Below are 14,818 nucleotides of genomic sequence, written 5' to 3'. Positions count from 1 at the left end.
TAAACGACCAACATCGTCATAAGTTTTAATGGCATTTTCGATCGTTTAATTTTGTCCCGTACTTTATAACTGTATTATACTTGTATGATGCAATTAGTGACATCATAACAGTTACTTTTTCATTAAATCGTTAGAAAAGTCTTCTACGTATTAGTTAAGTGTCTTAGTTGTATGTCATGTGTCATTTAAATTGAATGAATGATAAGTGGATGACTACTGGAGTATATGTATCCAGTAGTCGTCCGTTGAAAGTAATGGGGGGCTGACCATTGGAAATTGAAGTGAAGAGTCATTTCCAGTAGTCAGCCCCTAATGGCTGACTACCGGAAAACGTTATCAAAAATGCAACTTGTAGTCAGCCCCCCTTATTTCTACGCAATATCTTGTTTTGTATCATAAACCACGAATTTTTGATAACCTACGATACATTCATGCATAGAAGAAAGCAATAACTCGTACTATTTTACAATAATATAATTTTAACTTAACTTTGAAGTAAAGCTTCTTCCTTATTTTTTTTTATTAACAAAATGCGCACTTTGCTCACTTGCATCAGCAGACCTCAAATGATATTTTTTCTTTTCTGCCACGAGGAGTCACACCAGGCCAGAACAAATGAGGTTGAATACTGGAGCTCTGATTTAAGTTGTAGTTGATTATTTGTTTGATAACAAGCTACTGTATGTTTATTTAATATGCTTTTTACTGAAAAATGGCTGACTACTGGAGACGGCTGACTTTAGGCACACTTACCCTCCTAACTAACTAACTAATTCTATGGCCTATGGAACCCGGAGGTTCAATGCCGCATTCACAAAAGCTCTCCACTGACTTCTATCCTTAGCTAACTGGATCCAGTTTCTACTTTGTATTCCTATTTCTGCGAGATCCATCTTAATATTGTCCTCCCATCTGCGCCTAGGTCTTCCTAATTATAAGCTCAAGTATATGTAACATAATAATAATAATAATAATAATAATAATAATAATAATAATAATAATAATAATAATAATAATAATAATATCTTAGTATCAAACTTTAAGCGATTTTTATATGATGCATATATTCATGAAAATAGTCACTACTTGTTATGTTCTCATTTGGTGTTCCCCTAGGGTTACTAGGAATTGAAATCAGGATCTCTGACTGTGCAGTCCAGTATGCTAACTGTATGACCACAGAGCACGGATCTGACAAAAAACATTTTCATAACGTTTTGCTACCCCTCCTTTTCCCGTATCGATTAAAGTGCCATCCGTGAAGGAATTGTTTTCAATTCTGGGTGAAATCAGTCACTTTTTTCTGGAGAATCGAAATGTCCAATAAGAAATGGGGGTCCCACTTTAAAATTTTAAAGTTACCCCTACCGCCAAAGGGAATGGGGATAGCTGATTTTGTTTGGTATAATTGAACTATACATATAAAGCAGAAACATATATTCTCATTTTCGGCGTGTGTTTTCAATTTGATATTAACTTAGAAATCTATTTGAACTTTGGTAGTGCTAGCATTTCCATAGCGTCATCTTCGTATACAAACAGATGATGAATAAAAGTGACAGAGGTTTGAAAGCTGACAGTTTATCTGATTTTGTTTTTATAACCAATTCAAATGTTAAAAATGTAACGTTGTATTTAGAAAAAATAAAATATCCTTATATTGAAAGAAAACCGGACTGGGAACCGAACCGTCAAATATTACTGTAATTTCAAGCGCCTCGCTAAACCCACTTATTTTCTTCTTAATTTACGTCGCGAAAGGCGGCCCCGAAGTTCACTTACCAAAGTCTACTTTCCCCTTATCAGTACTTTCTGTATATTTCCTACTCGGTTATACACGTTTTACAGTAAGCTTGAATAATAGGGACACAAACACAGACACGTCGAGAACATTTAAAATTCCAAAAGTTCTCCCACCGAAAATCAAACCCGGTACCCTGTACACCACAGACACACATGCTAGCCACTAGACCACACAGCCAAGTTATGAAGCCAGTGCGTTTTAATAATTCTACTGGAAATGCACGAGATATGCACTTGTAATACATTGAGTGATTTATTCGAGAGAGGCAAAGCACTTTACTTTGAATTCATTTCTTGGTTTCGTTTCTACTGTGTTTATTTTTCGTACACTACTTGAAAAAGCAAATACATTTTTCGCTACGGTGTCCAGAAATACTATTTTAACTGATCATAAAACAGAAATCTTTCGGTGAAATAATATGGGGTAATGTGTGCTATTCTAGTTTCATACCGAGTTCCTTCGTAGCTAAGCGGTTAGCATACGCACCTTTGACGTAAGAGACCCGGTTCGATTCCCGGTGTGAGCTCATGTGGTTCGGATTTCACACTAATCAGTAGGTTAACGTCTCATATAGCCTCGATGCTGAAAGGGATGTTAAAATCAACTCAACCTTATTTTATACCATCAATTGAAGCAAAAGGTAGACGATACTATCCTGTTAAAAACATGCATTTATTTCTTTGGCACATATTACAAAGCATCGGACTATTTGCGACACTTCAAGAAAAAGATGCTTTATGAATATTAAGTCGCTTCAAGCGTTCAAATCGCTTTGTAAAAATCCAGATTATGAATTGCAATAACTTTTTACGTTGTAATTAAAATTACAGCATATATTGTTTTCTATCTCTCTCTAATACTTTCTCTCTCTTTCTTTCTTTCTCTATATATACACACCTGTATATTACAATAGGTATCAGAACATGAATAATTTTCATTTTGGACGTGTGATTTAAGGTTGGTATTCAAATCAGAAAGTTGTTCCCATTATAACAATGTTAACGTTCCTCATTATTTTAGCGCCTTCGTATATAAATGATGACAGGGTGAACAAATGTAACAGGCTTTGAAACGTGATAGTTCATCTGATTTTTTTTTCAAGCACTTCAAAGCAGAACTTTATATTTAAAGAAATGTTTCCATATGTTGAAAAAAATCAAAATTGCCGGAAGGCAGATTCGAACCGCCGCCCTCCGATGCTAGACTTTCAAGAACACTACTAAACACGCTTGACCACCGAGACAATTCATGAAAGAATAGGCTGTAATAATGCTCATATATCGCTCCAAGCGCACGTTCACACCTGAAGTTTTAAATAGTCATTTTCTCCCTATATCAGTAATTTCAACTGAAGATATTGGCTGATTTTGCATATTGGAACTGTGCATGAAGTGTGAATTGCATATTAAACGCAGAAATACGTAGTTGACTCTTCAGTTCATGTTTCTGTTCAATAGCTTCACATGTTAGTGAGTGTTTCCTAATACCTGTGTCATTTTCCCTCTTTTTTCCCACGGGATATTCTTCATGTAATTATTTGACACACTAAGGTTTCATAAGATTAAAGGTTTTTTGCTTATAATTTTCTTATTTTGCTTTATTTTTTCTCTAAAATAATAAATAATTATGCATTATTACACTACTTTGTTAAGAAAAGCACAAAGAAGCGATAATATAGTCAGAAAAGCGAGTTATTAATGAAAATGTGGAAGTTACAGTATATGCGAACTTTTTTTTGCGGATGAGGATACCTATTTGTCTATGACATCTCATATGAATAAATCTGAGATAAATTTATTATGTTGTTTGGCAGATGTCACAGCCATTTAATTTATATTTGACGTTACTTCCATGACTTTAAACTGCCAATAACAAAGAAGATAATAACAAAATTTTTATCACCAAATTACTTAACTGTATATGACGTCGGATGTGACCACTACATAAACTTACTATATTGTTCGACCGATCTCAAAATACTATGTATGCATTCATAATTGTCCATATGAATACTATACAAATGAGTATGTATATCGATCAATTGTTTAAAATAAATTCACCCTATATACTACCCCGTATGTATGTCTCTGAGCTGCCAATAACAGAGATGATAACAAAATTATTATTATCTATGACGTTGGAGGTGATTTCACCATAAATTCATTATGTTGTTCCACCGATGTCAAAACATTACGATTGCATTCATAATTGTCCATATGACTACTACATAAATGTAGTGTGTTGTTCGATGTATTGTCAATGTATTGCATGTCTTTAAGGGGATACGGACAAAATCTCGTATTGTAGAGACAGCAACCACTCAAAATTAAGACTCATATATTTTTTTCTTAAAGTATATTCCATTCAACGGACCTCTTTGAGGTGATCAACCAAAACACATACACATACAAAAGCATATTCGAACCTAATGTATTAACTTTCTACTTTTCATTATTTTTTATCTTCACTGAGACTTACACTTAAAGTGGTGTCTTCGAGCAATTTTTTCAAGCTAATATCACACTTATTTGGGTGATGCAGCACTCGTTCATACGAATACCACTAAATTCACAATTCACAATCTTCTCCGCATGTTATCAGTCATCCAAACAGAGGGCAGCAAAATCTAATTGAAATAACTGACTACTCGAAATTGGGATACTATCCGGAATTCGGTCCCTTTATCCTATTAATTGTTCACAATTCAAAATCCTTATTATTTTTGTATGAAGAAACATAACTTTTAACATTATTGCAACTGTTCCCATTTACCCCTTTAGAATTAGACTTACGAGAACACTCAAATACCACTTATATTTCTTTTTAATTAGGGATTTAGATACAAAATTTCACGCTTCTAGCTTATATTAAGCAAATCCTCCAATTTGTAATATCCTATACAAATAATCGGAAATTTGGATATTATAGAAATTGGTCCCTTTTTGGGACAGAATTTTTGAATACGCTCAAATGCGTATTAAGTTAGTTTTTAGAAAGATATATGTATTAAATTTCATTTTTCCTATTTTTAGGAATTCGTTAGAAGCTCTATTCTTGGACAAAAAACGTTCAACACCTTTATCCACTCACTTAGGATACTTATTTTTTAAAAATGCCTTCATTTTCCTTGCTTTGATAACAAAAGCAGTGTCGTATTCAAATTTCTCGTTTCTATCTATAGTTGCATGGCCTGATCGTTGATGAGTATCTTTTGTATAGCAGGAGTTCCTCTGTGTCTAAGCGGTTAGCGTATGCGCCTTTGGCGTGGGAGACTCAGAGCCCATTCCCGGAGGAAGTTTCCATATAAATCAGTAGACCTAGCTATTATATAGATTTGCTGCTAAAAGGGATACTAAACTCAAAATCAACTTAGGGGGGCGCGGTGGCTCAGTGGTAGAGCGTTCACCTCTGGTGCTTGGGGTCCCGGGTTCGATCCCAGCCCCCGCCAAGTGAACTTTGTGGTGGACAAACACCGTGCTCGTGGGTTTTCTCTGGGTTCTCCCGTTTCCTCCCACTTTCTTCATTCCACCATTTCACTCATCTCTCATCATCACCGTCTCCTTTAGCCTAACCGGCATAACCGTGGGACGTAAAACTCAAAGATTTCATTTTCAAAATCAACTTATCAACGCAACTCATTAGTATAGTAGTGCAGATGTGGTTTGAGGAAAACAGTCATTTTGACAATGATTATGAAGGAAAAGAGTGATAGCTTATTTATGTATTAATATTGCCCATAATGACTTTCTTTTTGATCTGTTTCTTTTCTGTCAGCTTTTAAAAATTTCTAAATGTAAATGGCCGTACTTCACCAAATAGTGTAAGTTCACAAACTCTCATCTACGGTGAACAACATAAGTAGCGTCAAATCAAACTTCCTCTTCTAAAAGCAATGTGTCACTGCCGTACACATCTTCAAAACTTTCCCTAAAGCTAACTAAAGTGTGCTTTGTCTTTCGTCGTCGCTTCGTTTCGAATTTGTGTATATTGTAAATAGTGTCCCAACCCATTCTTTTGTCCTAAAGATAAAAATGATGCTTGGACGCACTATGTTGACGATGTTACTGGAAGCTTAAACTCAGTGGCGAATCTAGAAGATAAAAACTGGGAAGGGGACAGCCAGTATCCAGAATTTGATAGGAATATATAAACTTTCAAAAATATATAAATAATAGCTAAAATTATTTTGCCACTTAAAAAACTGGTGGGCCTAGGCTCCCCCGGTCCTGACTAGATCCGCCACTGCTTAAACTTTAAAACCATAATTGCTTCCCTCATGTTTATAAGGCACAATACAAAACAAATCACATATTGAGAAAGTAGTGAGTATAAATAATTAAGAACATTATTTGAATTTTAACAAAGATTTCCATTTCTACACTCAATGCTGGTAGTTTATGTATACACTTGATAGCCAATGAACGACCACTACCTGAATAATTAAAATAATTATGTTGGTAAATTAAAGTTTCACCATGCACAATTCCTTTAGTTTTGTACCTACGTATATTACCGGTATGTATTAGAATATATAATTCTTTTAAGTATTCCTTTTAAACATTAAAGAGCATGTTATCAAGCAAAGGTTGAATTAAATTTTAATTCAATACAAAACGATTTTGTGTAGTACAAATATCAAACGTTAATATTTTGTTCACCCTCTTCTTCACAATTGTTAACATTGAGAAAAGTACTACGAACAATAATTGTTACCTTTGCTACAACTTCTTTTTATTTTATAAAGCTAAATCTAGTTCTAAATAATATTTTGATAAGAGCACAATTTTATTAGAGACTTGGATTCAATTTTAAATTCTTACTAAACAAATATCTACAGCTAAATTATAAAAAAATAAAAGAACATAAATCTCCGGATGTAGACGAAATTCTGCTCAGTTAATTTTAGCTGAAGAAAAACAAAAGTGGAACGAGATACACAAATTCGTTTTCTTCTGGAACAACAAGTAATTATCCCAAGAATAAAAAAAAATCAATCATTGTTCCCGTTCGTGGACTGTATTATTTTGAACACAAAGTTCGTTGTACAATATACTATTTATTATATTCTAAACACACAACTAAATACAATATGGAAGAAAGTAGAAATGCTTTCAAAATTTTAACAGAAAACCAATGATCACTAGGAACACCTACGCCCAGATAGGAGGTCAATGTAAAGATAGATCTCGTAGACTACAAAGTATAAACTGGATTCAGTTCGGTAATTACAGAAGTTAAGAAAAAAAAATGAACCTCTGTTTTCTATAGGTTAGTGCGTATTTCAGTTCTGTATTTGCATCCTATTCTATTTCGAACATGTATTATTTATATTTCTCATATGGACCATTTCTATACGATTCGTTGCCGTACGATCCAAATAAAATTTACTTAATAATATAATATTGACGATTAAGATAACGTTCAGAACCCATATATTGATCACTATAATATGTTACTATACTATATATATATATATATTACGTAGAGAGAGAGAGAATAACAAAGGAATATTGTATTCTTACGCGAATTATGTCGCTGTGAAAAATTTCATCAATGTATGACGTTAGGAAATGCGTTAAGTGAAAGTTACAAGATTTGAGGCACAATTGTACGGCCCAAATAAACTGTCTCTTGGTTAAAAGATACATATGTTAATACACTATATACTAATGTATACGAAGTGGCAATAAAATTTGTATTGTCATCCGACTTATGCCGTTGTTCAAACTTCCGCTTTGTGTGATGTGAACAAGACTTGAGGACATGATTGAACCAAGATAAATAAAGTGACGTTGAAATGGATTATTTGTGGTTCCACCAAGCCATCTAAACATTTAAAACATTCAACAAGAACGTTCGAATTTACACATACCAACATGTAAAATCATAAACTCCTATGCATGTATTATTTTCTGTGGGGTATTGGTAGGACTCCCATGTTTCTAGACTTTAAAAAAATGTAGATTCCTTATGAAAATTTACAGTATAAGTTCTTTGCAGAAATTACATATTTCAGAGATGACTGACAAAGAGTAGATCATTCCTTTCAGCAGGAATGATATTAAATTATAATTTGGAGAGAAACCGTGACATTTGGAGTCCGGAACAATTCCATTGGAACAGAGCGACTGATGATATAAATTCGGGTAAGTCCCGACTAAACTTTATGGGATCATTTTTTTTTTTAATTATATTATATAAAATGGAATAATTCTTTTGGAAGAATCGACAGATAATGAATGATCTAAAAATTAAAAATTATTATCTTAAACTAGAAATACAAATCGCTGAGCAAAACAACGAACATTTATTTTAAAACAAATAAATTGTAACAGTTTTGCTAACTAACTGGACATACGTTCTTCATCAGGCACTGCCATATAAAGCAAATATGTTCAGTTAATTGGCAAAACTGTTACACATTTATTATTTTTAAATAAATGTTGTTGTGCTCAGCGATTTGTATTTCTACTTTAAGCTATTTAGGTCTAAGATAGCATAGCTAGTCTGAACCAGTTGGTTAAAAATAATTATGTTTCTTTCGTTACAGCTGTTGTTGGTGATTCTCTGTTGCAATGTCTGAATTTTCAAGAACAGCTTAATACGAGATCAGAACGAACGTAATTAAATTTTACAACTTTACGGATTATTTCAACATGAGTATGAATACAAAATGTAACCAAAACCCACAGCTATTTAAATGTTTAAACATTTGATATTGTAATAAAATTCAATTACTTCAGTTTCGTTTAGTTTACATTTTGATTCATGTTTTGTTATATTAAATATGATTGAATAATACTCGTTTTAGGCAAGATGTTTTCCTAGTGGGGATAAGAGATATTCCAAAGGGGTAAAAGACCAACACGCACGCACAATCACGAATACCCACACACTTTCTAACATGCGTGCACATAATACATACATAAAACAACATTTATTTAATTACATATCCTTATTATCTATAGTGCTGTAGTATTCAATATAAATATGTTAAGTGCTCTAGTATATGAAACCAAGTTTGTATGCTTTTACATACAAGGTGTTGTAAAAAATTTGTCACAATATGTTGGGAACAGACTCCTTACATCAAAATAAGAATAAAAGTTCATAGGACCTGTGCTCAAAGAGGATAGTTTCGGAGTTATAGGGTACCGATAACGTGAAATACATGAACTTTGAAAGTTCATAGATCCGCTACTATGAGGCCTATCGTAGTCGGGTTAAGATATTACTTAGGAACTGGTATGTGAACTATCCAAATAACCATGTTTAAGAATGTTCCAGTACTTGCGCACCAATTTTTAGAGAGGTAAGTGGAGAGTGATCAAGTACTCCGAAACAGCCTCTCTAAAAATGATTGTACAAGTACCGGAGATTCTGAAGGAATTAGTTTAAGCATTCAGTGAAATAGGTGCTTAGTACCTCTCTTTCAGTTCCTTATTGTCCAGAATGTCTTTAAAACATTACAAAAACGTTTTAGCATTGATGGAATCAGCTTCTGTAGGACATTTTGGATCCATAGTAGGAGTAGATAGATATATTGAACGAGTGAACAATGTAATGACAATGCATAAATAAATTCTGGTCACACCACTGGTTCCTGGACTTCTTTTCAGAAAAAAAAATCAATGAATTTACGAGTTTATAATTTATGTTGGAAGAATAAGTAAATAAAAGTTTAACTCAATGTATACGTATTTAGCATGTTATTTTAATTTTAGAATCATTGTTCGTTTACAAATATGTGTCAATTTTCCTCAATTTTAAAAACAACAAAATTACAGAGATATCCCTTTAAATAAAATAACCTTAACAGTTGGTAACATCATTAGTGCCTAGAAACTAGTTATGGTTTACTCATACCTACTGTATTTGTTTTGTAATTTTGGTCTTTCTGAAACTCTCCTCGAGATTTGTCAACACTTTGTCATAAACCAATTAGAAAGGAAGAAAAAAACGTTTTTGCTAAAGTGATAAAAAATATTATACTGATAGCAGATAATTCTACCAATAAAATGAGTCTATGAGTTTACATCCTGGGGACTATACTTAAATAAAACATTAAATTGTAATAAGTGTAAACCAGAACGAAACTGAACTGAACTAACATTGGAGAGACAAATCATGACCCCACATGCTAACACCCAACCTTTGGTAATTAACAAATAAAATTGAATTCGAAACTGAAGACAAACTTAAGGTTTAAGATAAACTTTCGAAATAAATAAAGTGGGTGGAAGCAGTGGGGGGCAGTTTCCTTCAACCACCATCCTCAAACATCTTACCGAATGTACAACAGATCCGAACATATTGCAGCAGCAGCTCTCCTGGAAGGAGAAGACAGATGGAACTGGACTTGATACGCACTCTGTAAGTTGTTTCTTACTTCTGTCTTTTCCGCGAGAATTCTTTTGAGAATCCGTGGATAGGGTAGCAAACTTCGTATCCCGAGAGGGGATAATTTTTATACCACTATACAACTTGTTAAATCTTTGTAGAAAGAGAAGTCTGTAGCTGTTCATAAATCTTTATATTTACGTTGACCTGAAAGGTCTAATTTTATAACTGAAAAGCAGACCTATTCTTAAACTTAAAGGACACAAAACATTTAAAAGATTAAGACAATTTCGCTTGGAAAACGTTTGGAATTCGACATTGGCTACACTGAAGAAAATATAATGTTGTTGCCGATTAATGTTATACAAACAACACAAACGGGTATAAATTTAACATTATTCCGTTATTATATTAAGAAAAGCTTGCCAATGGCGATAAACAATTGTTGTCTTTTTGTCTAAAGTGTTCCTTTGTGTACGTTCTCAAAACTCCAAAATTCAAAGTATGAATGAATAGAAGAAGCTGTTTTCTTCTTACTTTGAAAATCGGTCTCAATTCCTCTGAGGAAACCATTTTCCATTAATTCTGGAAATTTCCAGATTTCCCTCCTCTTCCGGTCAGGAAAATAAGACAACATAAAGAGAATAAGAAAGAAAGAACGAAAGAGAGGAAGTGAAACAGGACCAATGGCAAAACCAGAAGACCAGAAGATTTGGAGATGCTTTTTACCCAAGAAAAGTTTTCCCCTACTGCATTACTATGACTTTCCAATGTTATCGAAATTTTCGAGGGTAGTAGGCACCGGGAATAAGGAAAGAAAAGAGAGGAGAGAAAATATGGAATAGATTTTGAAACTATCTCTTTATCTCTCTCTCTTTTGCTATCTCTATTCTTTCGCCTACAGAGATGATACTACTGCCATCTTTGGAGAAGCATAGGAAGAAATTTTCTCGAGATGAGAAAATTGTACCACTCTTACAAGTTCCCATTTGAGAACCCGAGTGAAAGAGAAGTGCCTTAAGTATGTTATATATATATATATATATATATATATATATATATATATAGCGTGTGTGCGGAAATGTTGAGAGAAACTCCAGAGAATCCCTTCCCAAAAAGGAAACAGCGGGTAAAAGAAGTTGTACGGTAGAAGTCTAACTGGAAAGACGCAAAGATAAAACCTTCTCCTTTTCCTCCTCCCCAACCACTCGCTTCATTTCTCCGTACTAAACATGAAAATGGTGTAAGTTTGTTCAGAAACTTAGATAAACACACAACTTGCTCATACACAACATCATAGTAGATAGAAACAACATCTTAACAATGAGTGTTAGTTAACATAGGAACTGAACTTTATATAAAGTAAGCTTCAGATGCAACAAGACTTTTTTTGGATGTTGTTGTTGTTTTTCCGTTACTATTATTATTGCTATTAAAGTTTTAGCTTTATATATACATAGAAAGATACATTGGTTGAGTGGGTTGTGAACTTCATTTCATTTGAGAACAAATGAATTTATTCATTATATTCTGGTTTGTGTACAACTCAAAGTATTTCCTAACTTAAGGCTCAAATTATTAATATTGTAAAATATTTCCATGTAATGATATATGATTAGTAACACCATTCAACTTTTACCACGGGTGGTGTCGGAGGCAAGGCGTTTCACGTTTTTTTTTATTAGGTCTAGTATTAGTATACAATTTATTTAAACATATGTAGTTTTCGAAGTCAAGGGAGCAATTGCCCTTCCCTAATAACGCTCTTTCATATGAAGGCAAAGAGTAAAATTCAGTAGAATGTACTCATACAAAATGAAACAATAACAAGTAGCAATCACATTGTACACAACGTAAATGAGTTTGATTTCTCAGTGTACAGAACATGGCAATTGAAGATTGATGTTTTTAAAATTTACCTCTCGCCCACCATTCTCCAATTTTTAAAAAATGTAAGATCAATGAATATCTTAAAATAGAAAATATTTAAGTCTCTAGATTTGTCGAGTAAAAAAATAAGTAATTTAGATTTATTTTAGCTTTTGTATACCACAGATATATCAGAAGTTTGTATCGTGAGCATTAAAGTTATTAATCCGCTAACTTAAACAGTACTACGTGTAGCCTATCAAGCAAGCATAACATACATAATTATTCTCGTAGAAATAAATGAAGGTACTGATTTTTGACGATCAACTTTGTAAAGTCAAAAATTTCTGTGATTTCTCTGCATATAATTTGAAAGTGCTATAGATATCAATTAGAGCTCTGACCTATGGAAATCTTGATCTCGTTCAGTTTGGCAGTAAATTGCAGGTGTCGATGACACAGTTGTTCCACGAAAATTCCGTTTTATGTTATTTCTTTCCTTGCTACGAATATTAATATAACTTTGTTTTATAACAATGCTATTTTCTGCAATGTTTTTGCTTGGGTTTTCAGTGACTACTAATGCCTGTGGCACAATATTGTCTTATGGAAATTCAATTCTTTCCTATTTCCTCTTTTACTTTCACAGTGATAAAAGATGCTGATGACACTTTAGTCCCGTGATAAATCTCGTTTTCCGAAAGTTGTTTCCTTTTATTTGATAGTAATACAAAAATTAGCTTGGAATAGCATGGGTTAGCATGCTATTCGAGTTCCCGTTGATTTATTCATTTCGGATCTCATTAAAAACTTGGTTTGTATCTCCTGAATCTTCGTAGTGTTTGATGAGACTTGATTTATGCCATATGTTGAGATACCAAGCACTCCAATACTAAGTAAAGGAGTTGGTTGTTTGATTAGGGAATACTCTTCTTCTGGATGTTTTGTCTTAAATATTGCGTGTGGGAACGGGTTGTATAACAAACGTCTTAACAAGTACACCATGTTTTATCAATTATGCTTGTTATGGGCTTCTGGAATGTGACTGCCTATAAGATAATATGTATCTAGTGACCATGAATAGGTGAAACTGTGAATAACAAATCGGAAACTTAAATACTTGTGTTCTTAATGATGTAGTTATTTTATTGTAAGTATTAAACCTTATGAAAAGAAATGCAATATAAGGAAAAAAGACAGACTGACTTCTAAACGATGTAATTTGAGGTTATAATCATGTCGAGTTTTTTTTATTAATCACTTTCACTTCTATTATAATGGAAATTTCATTTTTTCATGTCATTCTTTTTCCACATTATCAGTCTTTATCATACACACTTGTTCTAAATATTTTTCGTTCTCTTACAAATACTCGATTATTTTTCCGCTCTGAATCATCATGTATAGAAGACAAAGTAGAACAGAAAGTTTAACTTCGCAAAATAAAAACAAAAAGACGAAGCAAACCAAGAAAGAAAGTTACATAACTTCAAACAAACAGAGAAAGACAGAGTAAAGAGGAAAGAGAAGAAAAGAGAGAGAGAAAAATATTGCCAAGAACTTCTTGTATGTCATCGATCATCATCAAAATGACGTTTTGTGGGAAGTGGAAGAAGGGCAGATGGTCTGCGGAAATTCTTGGTTTCGGTGAAGGCAAAGAGAAAGAGAGAGAGAGAGAAGAGAAGGAATATGAGAAAAGCAGTTGATGAATATTCTGTAAGGCATTCAACACTAAATTCTGCTCATTGATAAGAGAAGACAGACAGACAAATTTCCTGTTAGCTAAAAGTGAAGATATGGATACATCATTGAATATATTAAGACGAAGTGACAGAAGAAGTAAGAACTTAAACTATGAACGGGAAGCATATGGAAAATTATTCTTTGTCTGGTTTTGTAGCTCAGCAATTTTTATTCAGAAACGTGTGTAATATTTTTACGCGCAACTAGCGATCATGTTGATCGTAATGGAAATAAGTAATAGCTCAAAGAATGTCTCAACTTACAATAGTATCCACATGAGAGTATGTCGAATTATTGTAGTTATGTTCTATGTTGGTATATAAAAAGAATGTAACACAATATTGTTAATGGACATACTTAATAGCGTAGTTATTGAACAGATTATGAGTTACACCACTTTAAGAAGCGTATTTAAGTTAGAGCTCAGGAGGTGTACTTCTGCTTAGATCAGTGCAAAATATCTCAAGGGGACATTATCAGTATTATCTCAGGGGACATAATAAATTTAAATGTATATCTGTCAAGATAATTTATTTTATGGAACGCAGAGGACATGACCATTATTATCTCAGGGAAGATTATTGATTTTAATGTGTCTTCAGGGAGATCATTGAGTTTTATGAATCTCAGAGGAAATGGCTTTTTAGATTTATTTTCATATATTGGATTTATTTTCTCAGAGAAGTTTAGTTTGATTTTATTATATCTCGGAGCAGATTATCATATTGTTTTTCAGTTTATGTTAAGAGGAGTGAGTGTAGTAGGAACACGTAGCAAAAGTAAGATATGTCCGAAACTATAATATTGGCCACATCAGAGAATGACTTAGTACGGAGATTATATTCTGTATTTGTATTTGAAAAAGAAATAAGGCAATATTCAATGGATATCGGTGGATTTCCTTAGTGGTCTCAGTCAGTAATGATGCAGATCGAGAGTTAATCTACTCTCTAAGATGAATATTCTCTAAGGTCGAATTCAGGAAGTTTAATGCTGCCTAATAATCTAGAATATCAGAGTTTTATTAGACGGATTTAATTGGACATTGTTTAGTTTAGCAAC

The sequence above is a fragment of the Thermobia domestica genome, chromosome 8 (genome assembly GCF_964235325.1).
Source record: "Thermobia domestica chromosome 8, izTheDome1.hap1.1, whole genome shotgun sequence".
NCBI classification, from domain to species: Eukaryota; Metazoa; Arthropoda; class Insecta; order Zygentoma; family Lepismatidae; genus Thermobia; species Thermobia domestica.
The sequence above is the reverse complement of the archived record's forward strand: the minus strand, read 5'-3'. Positions refer to the sequence as shown.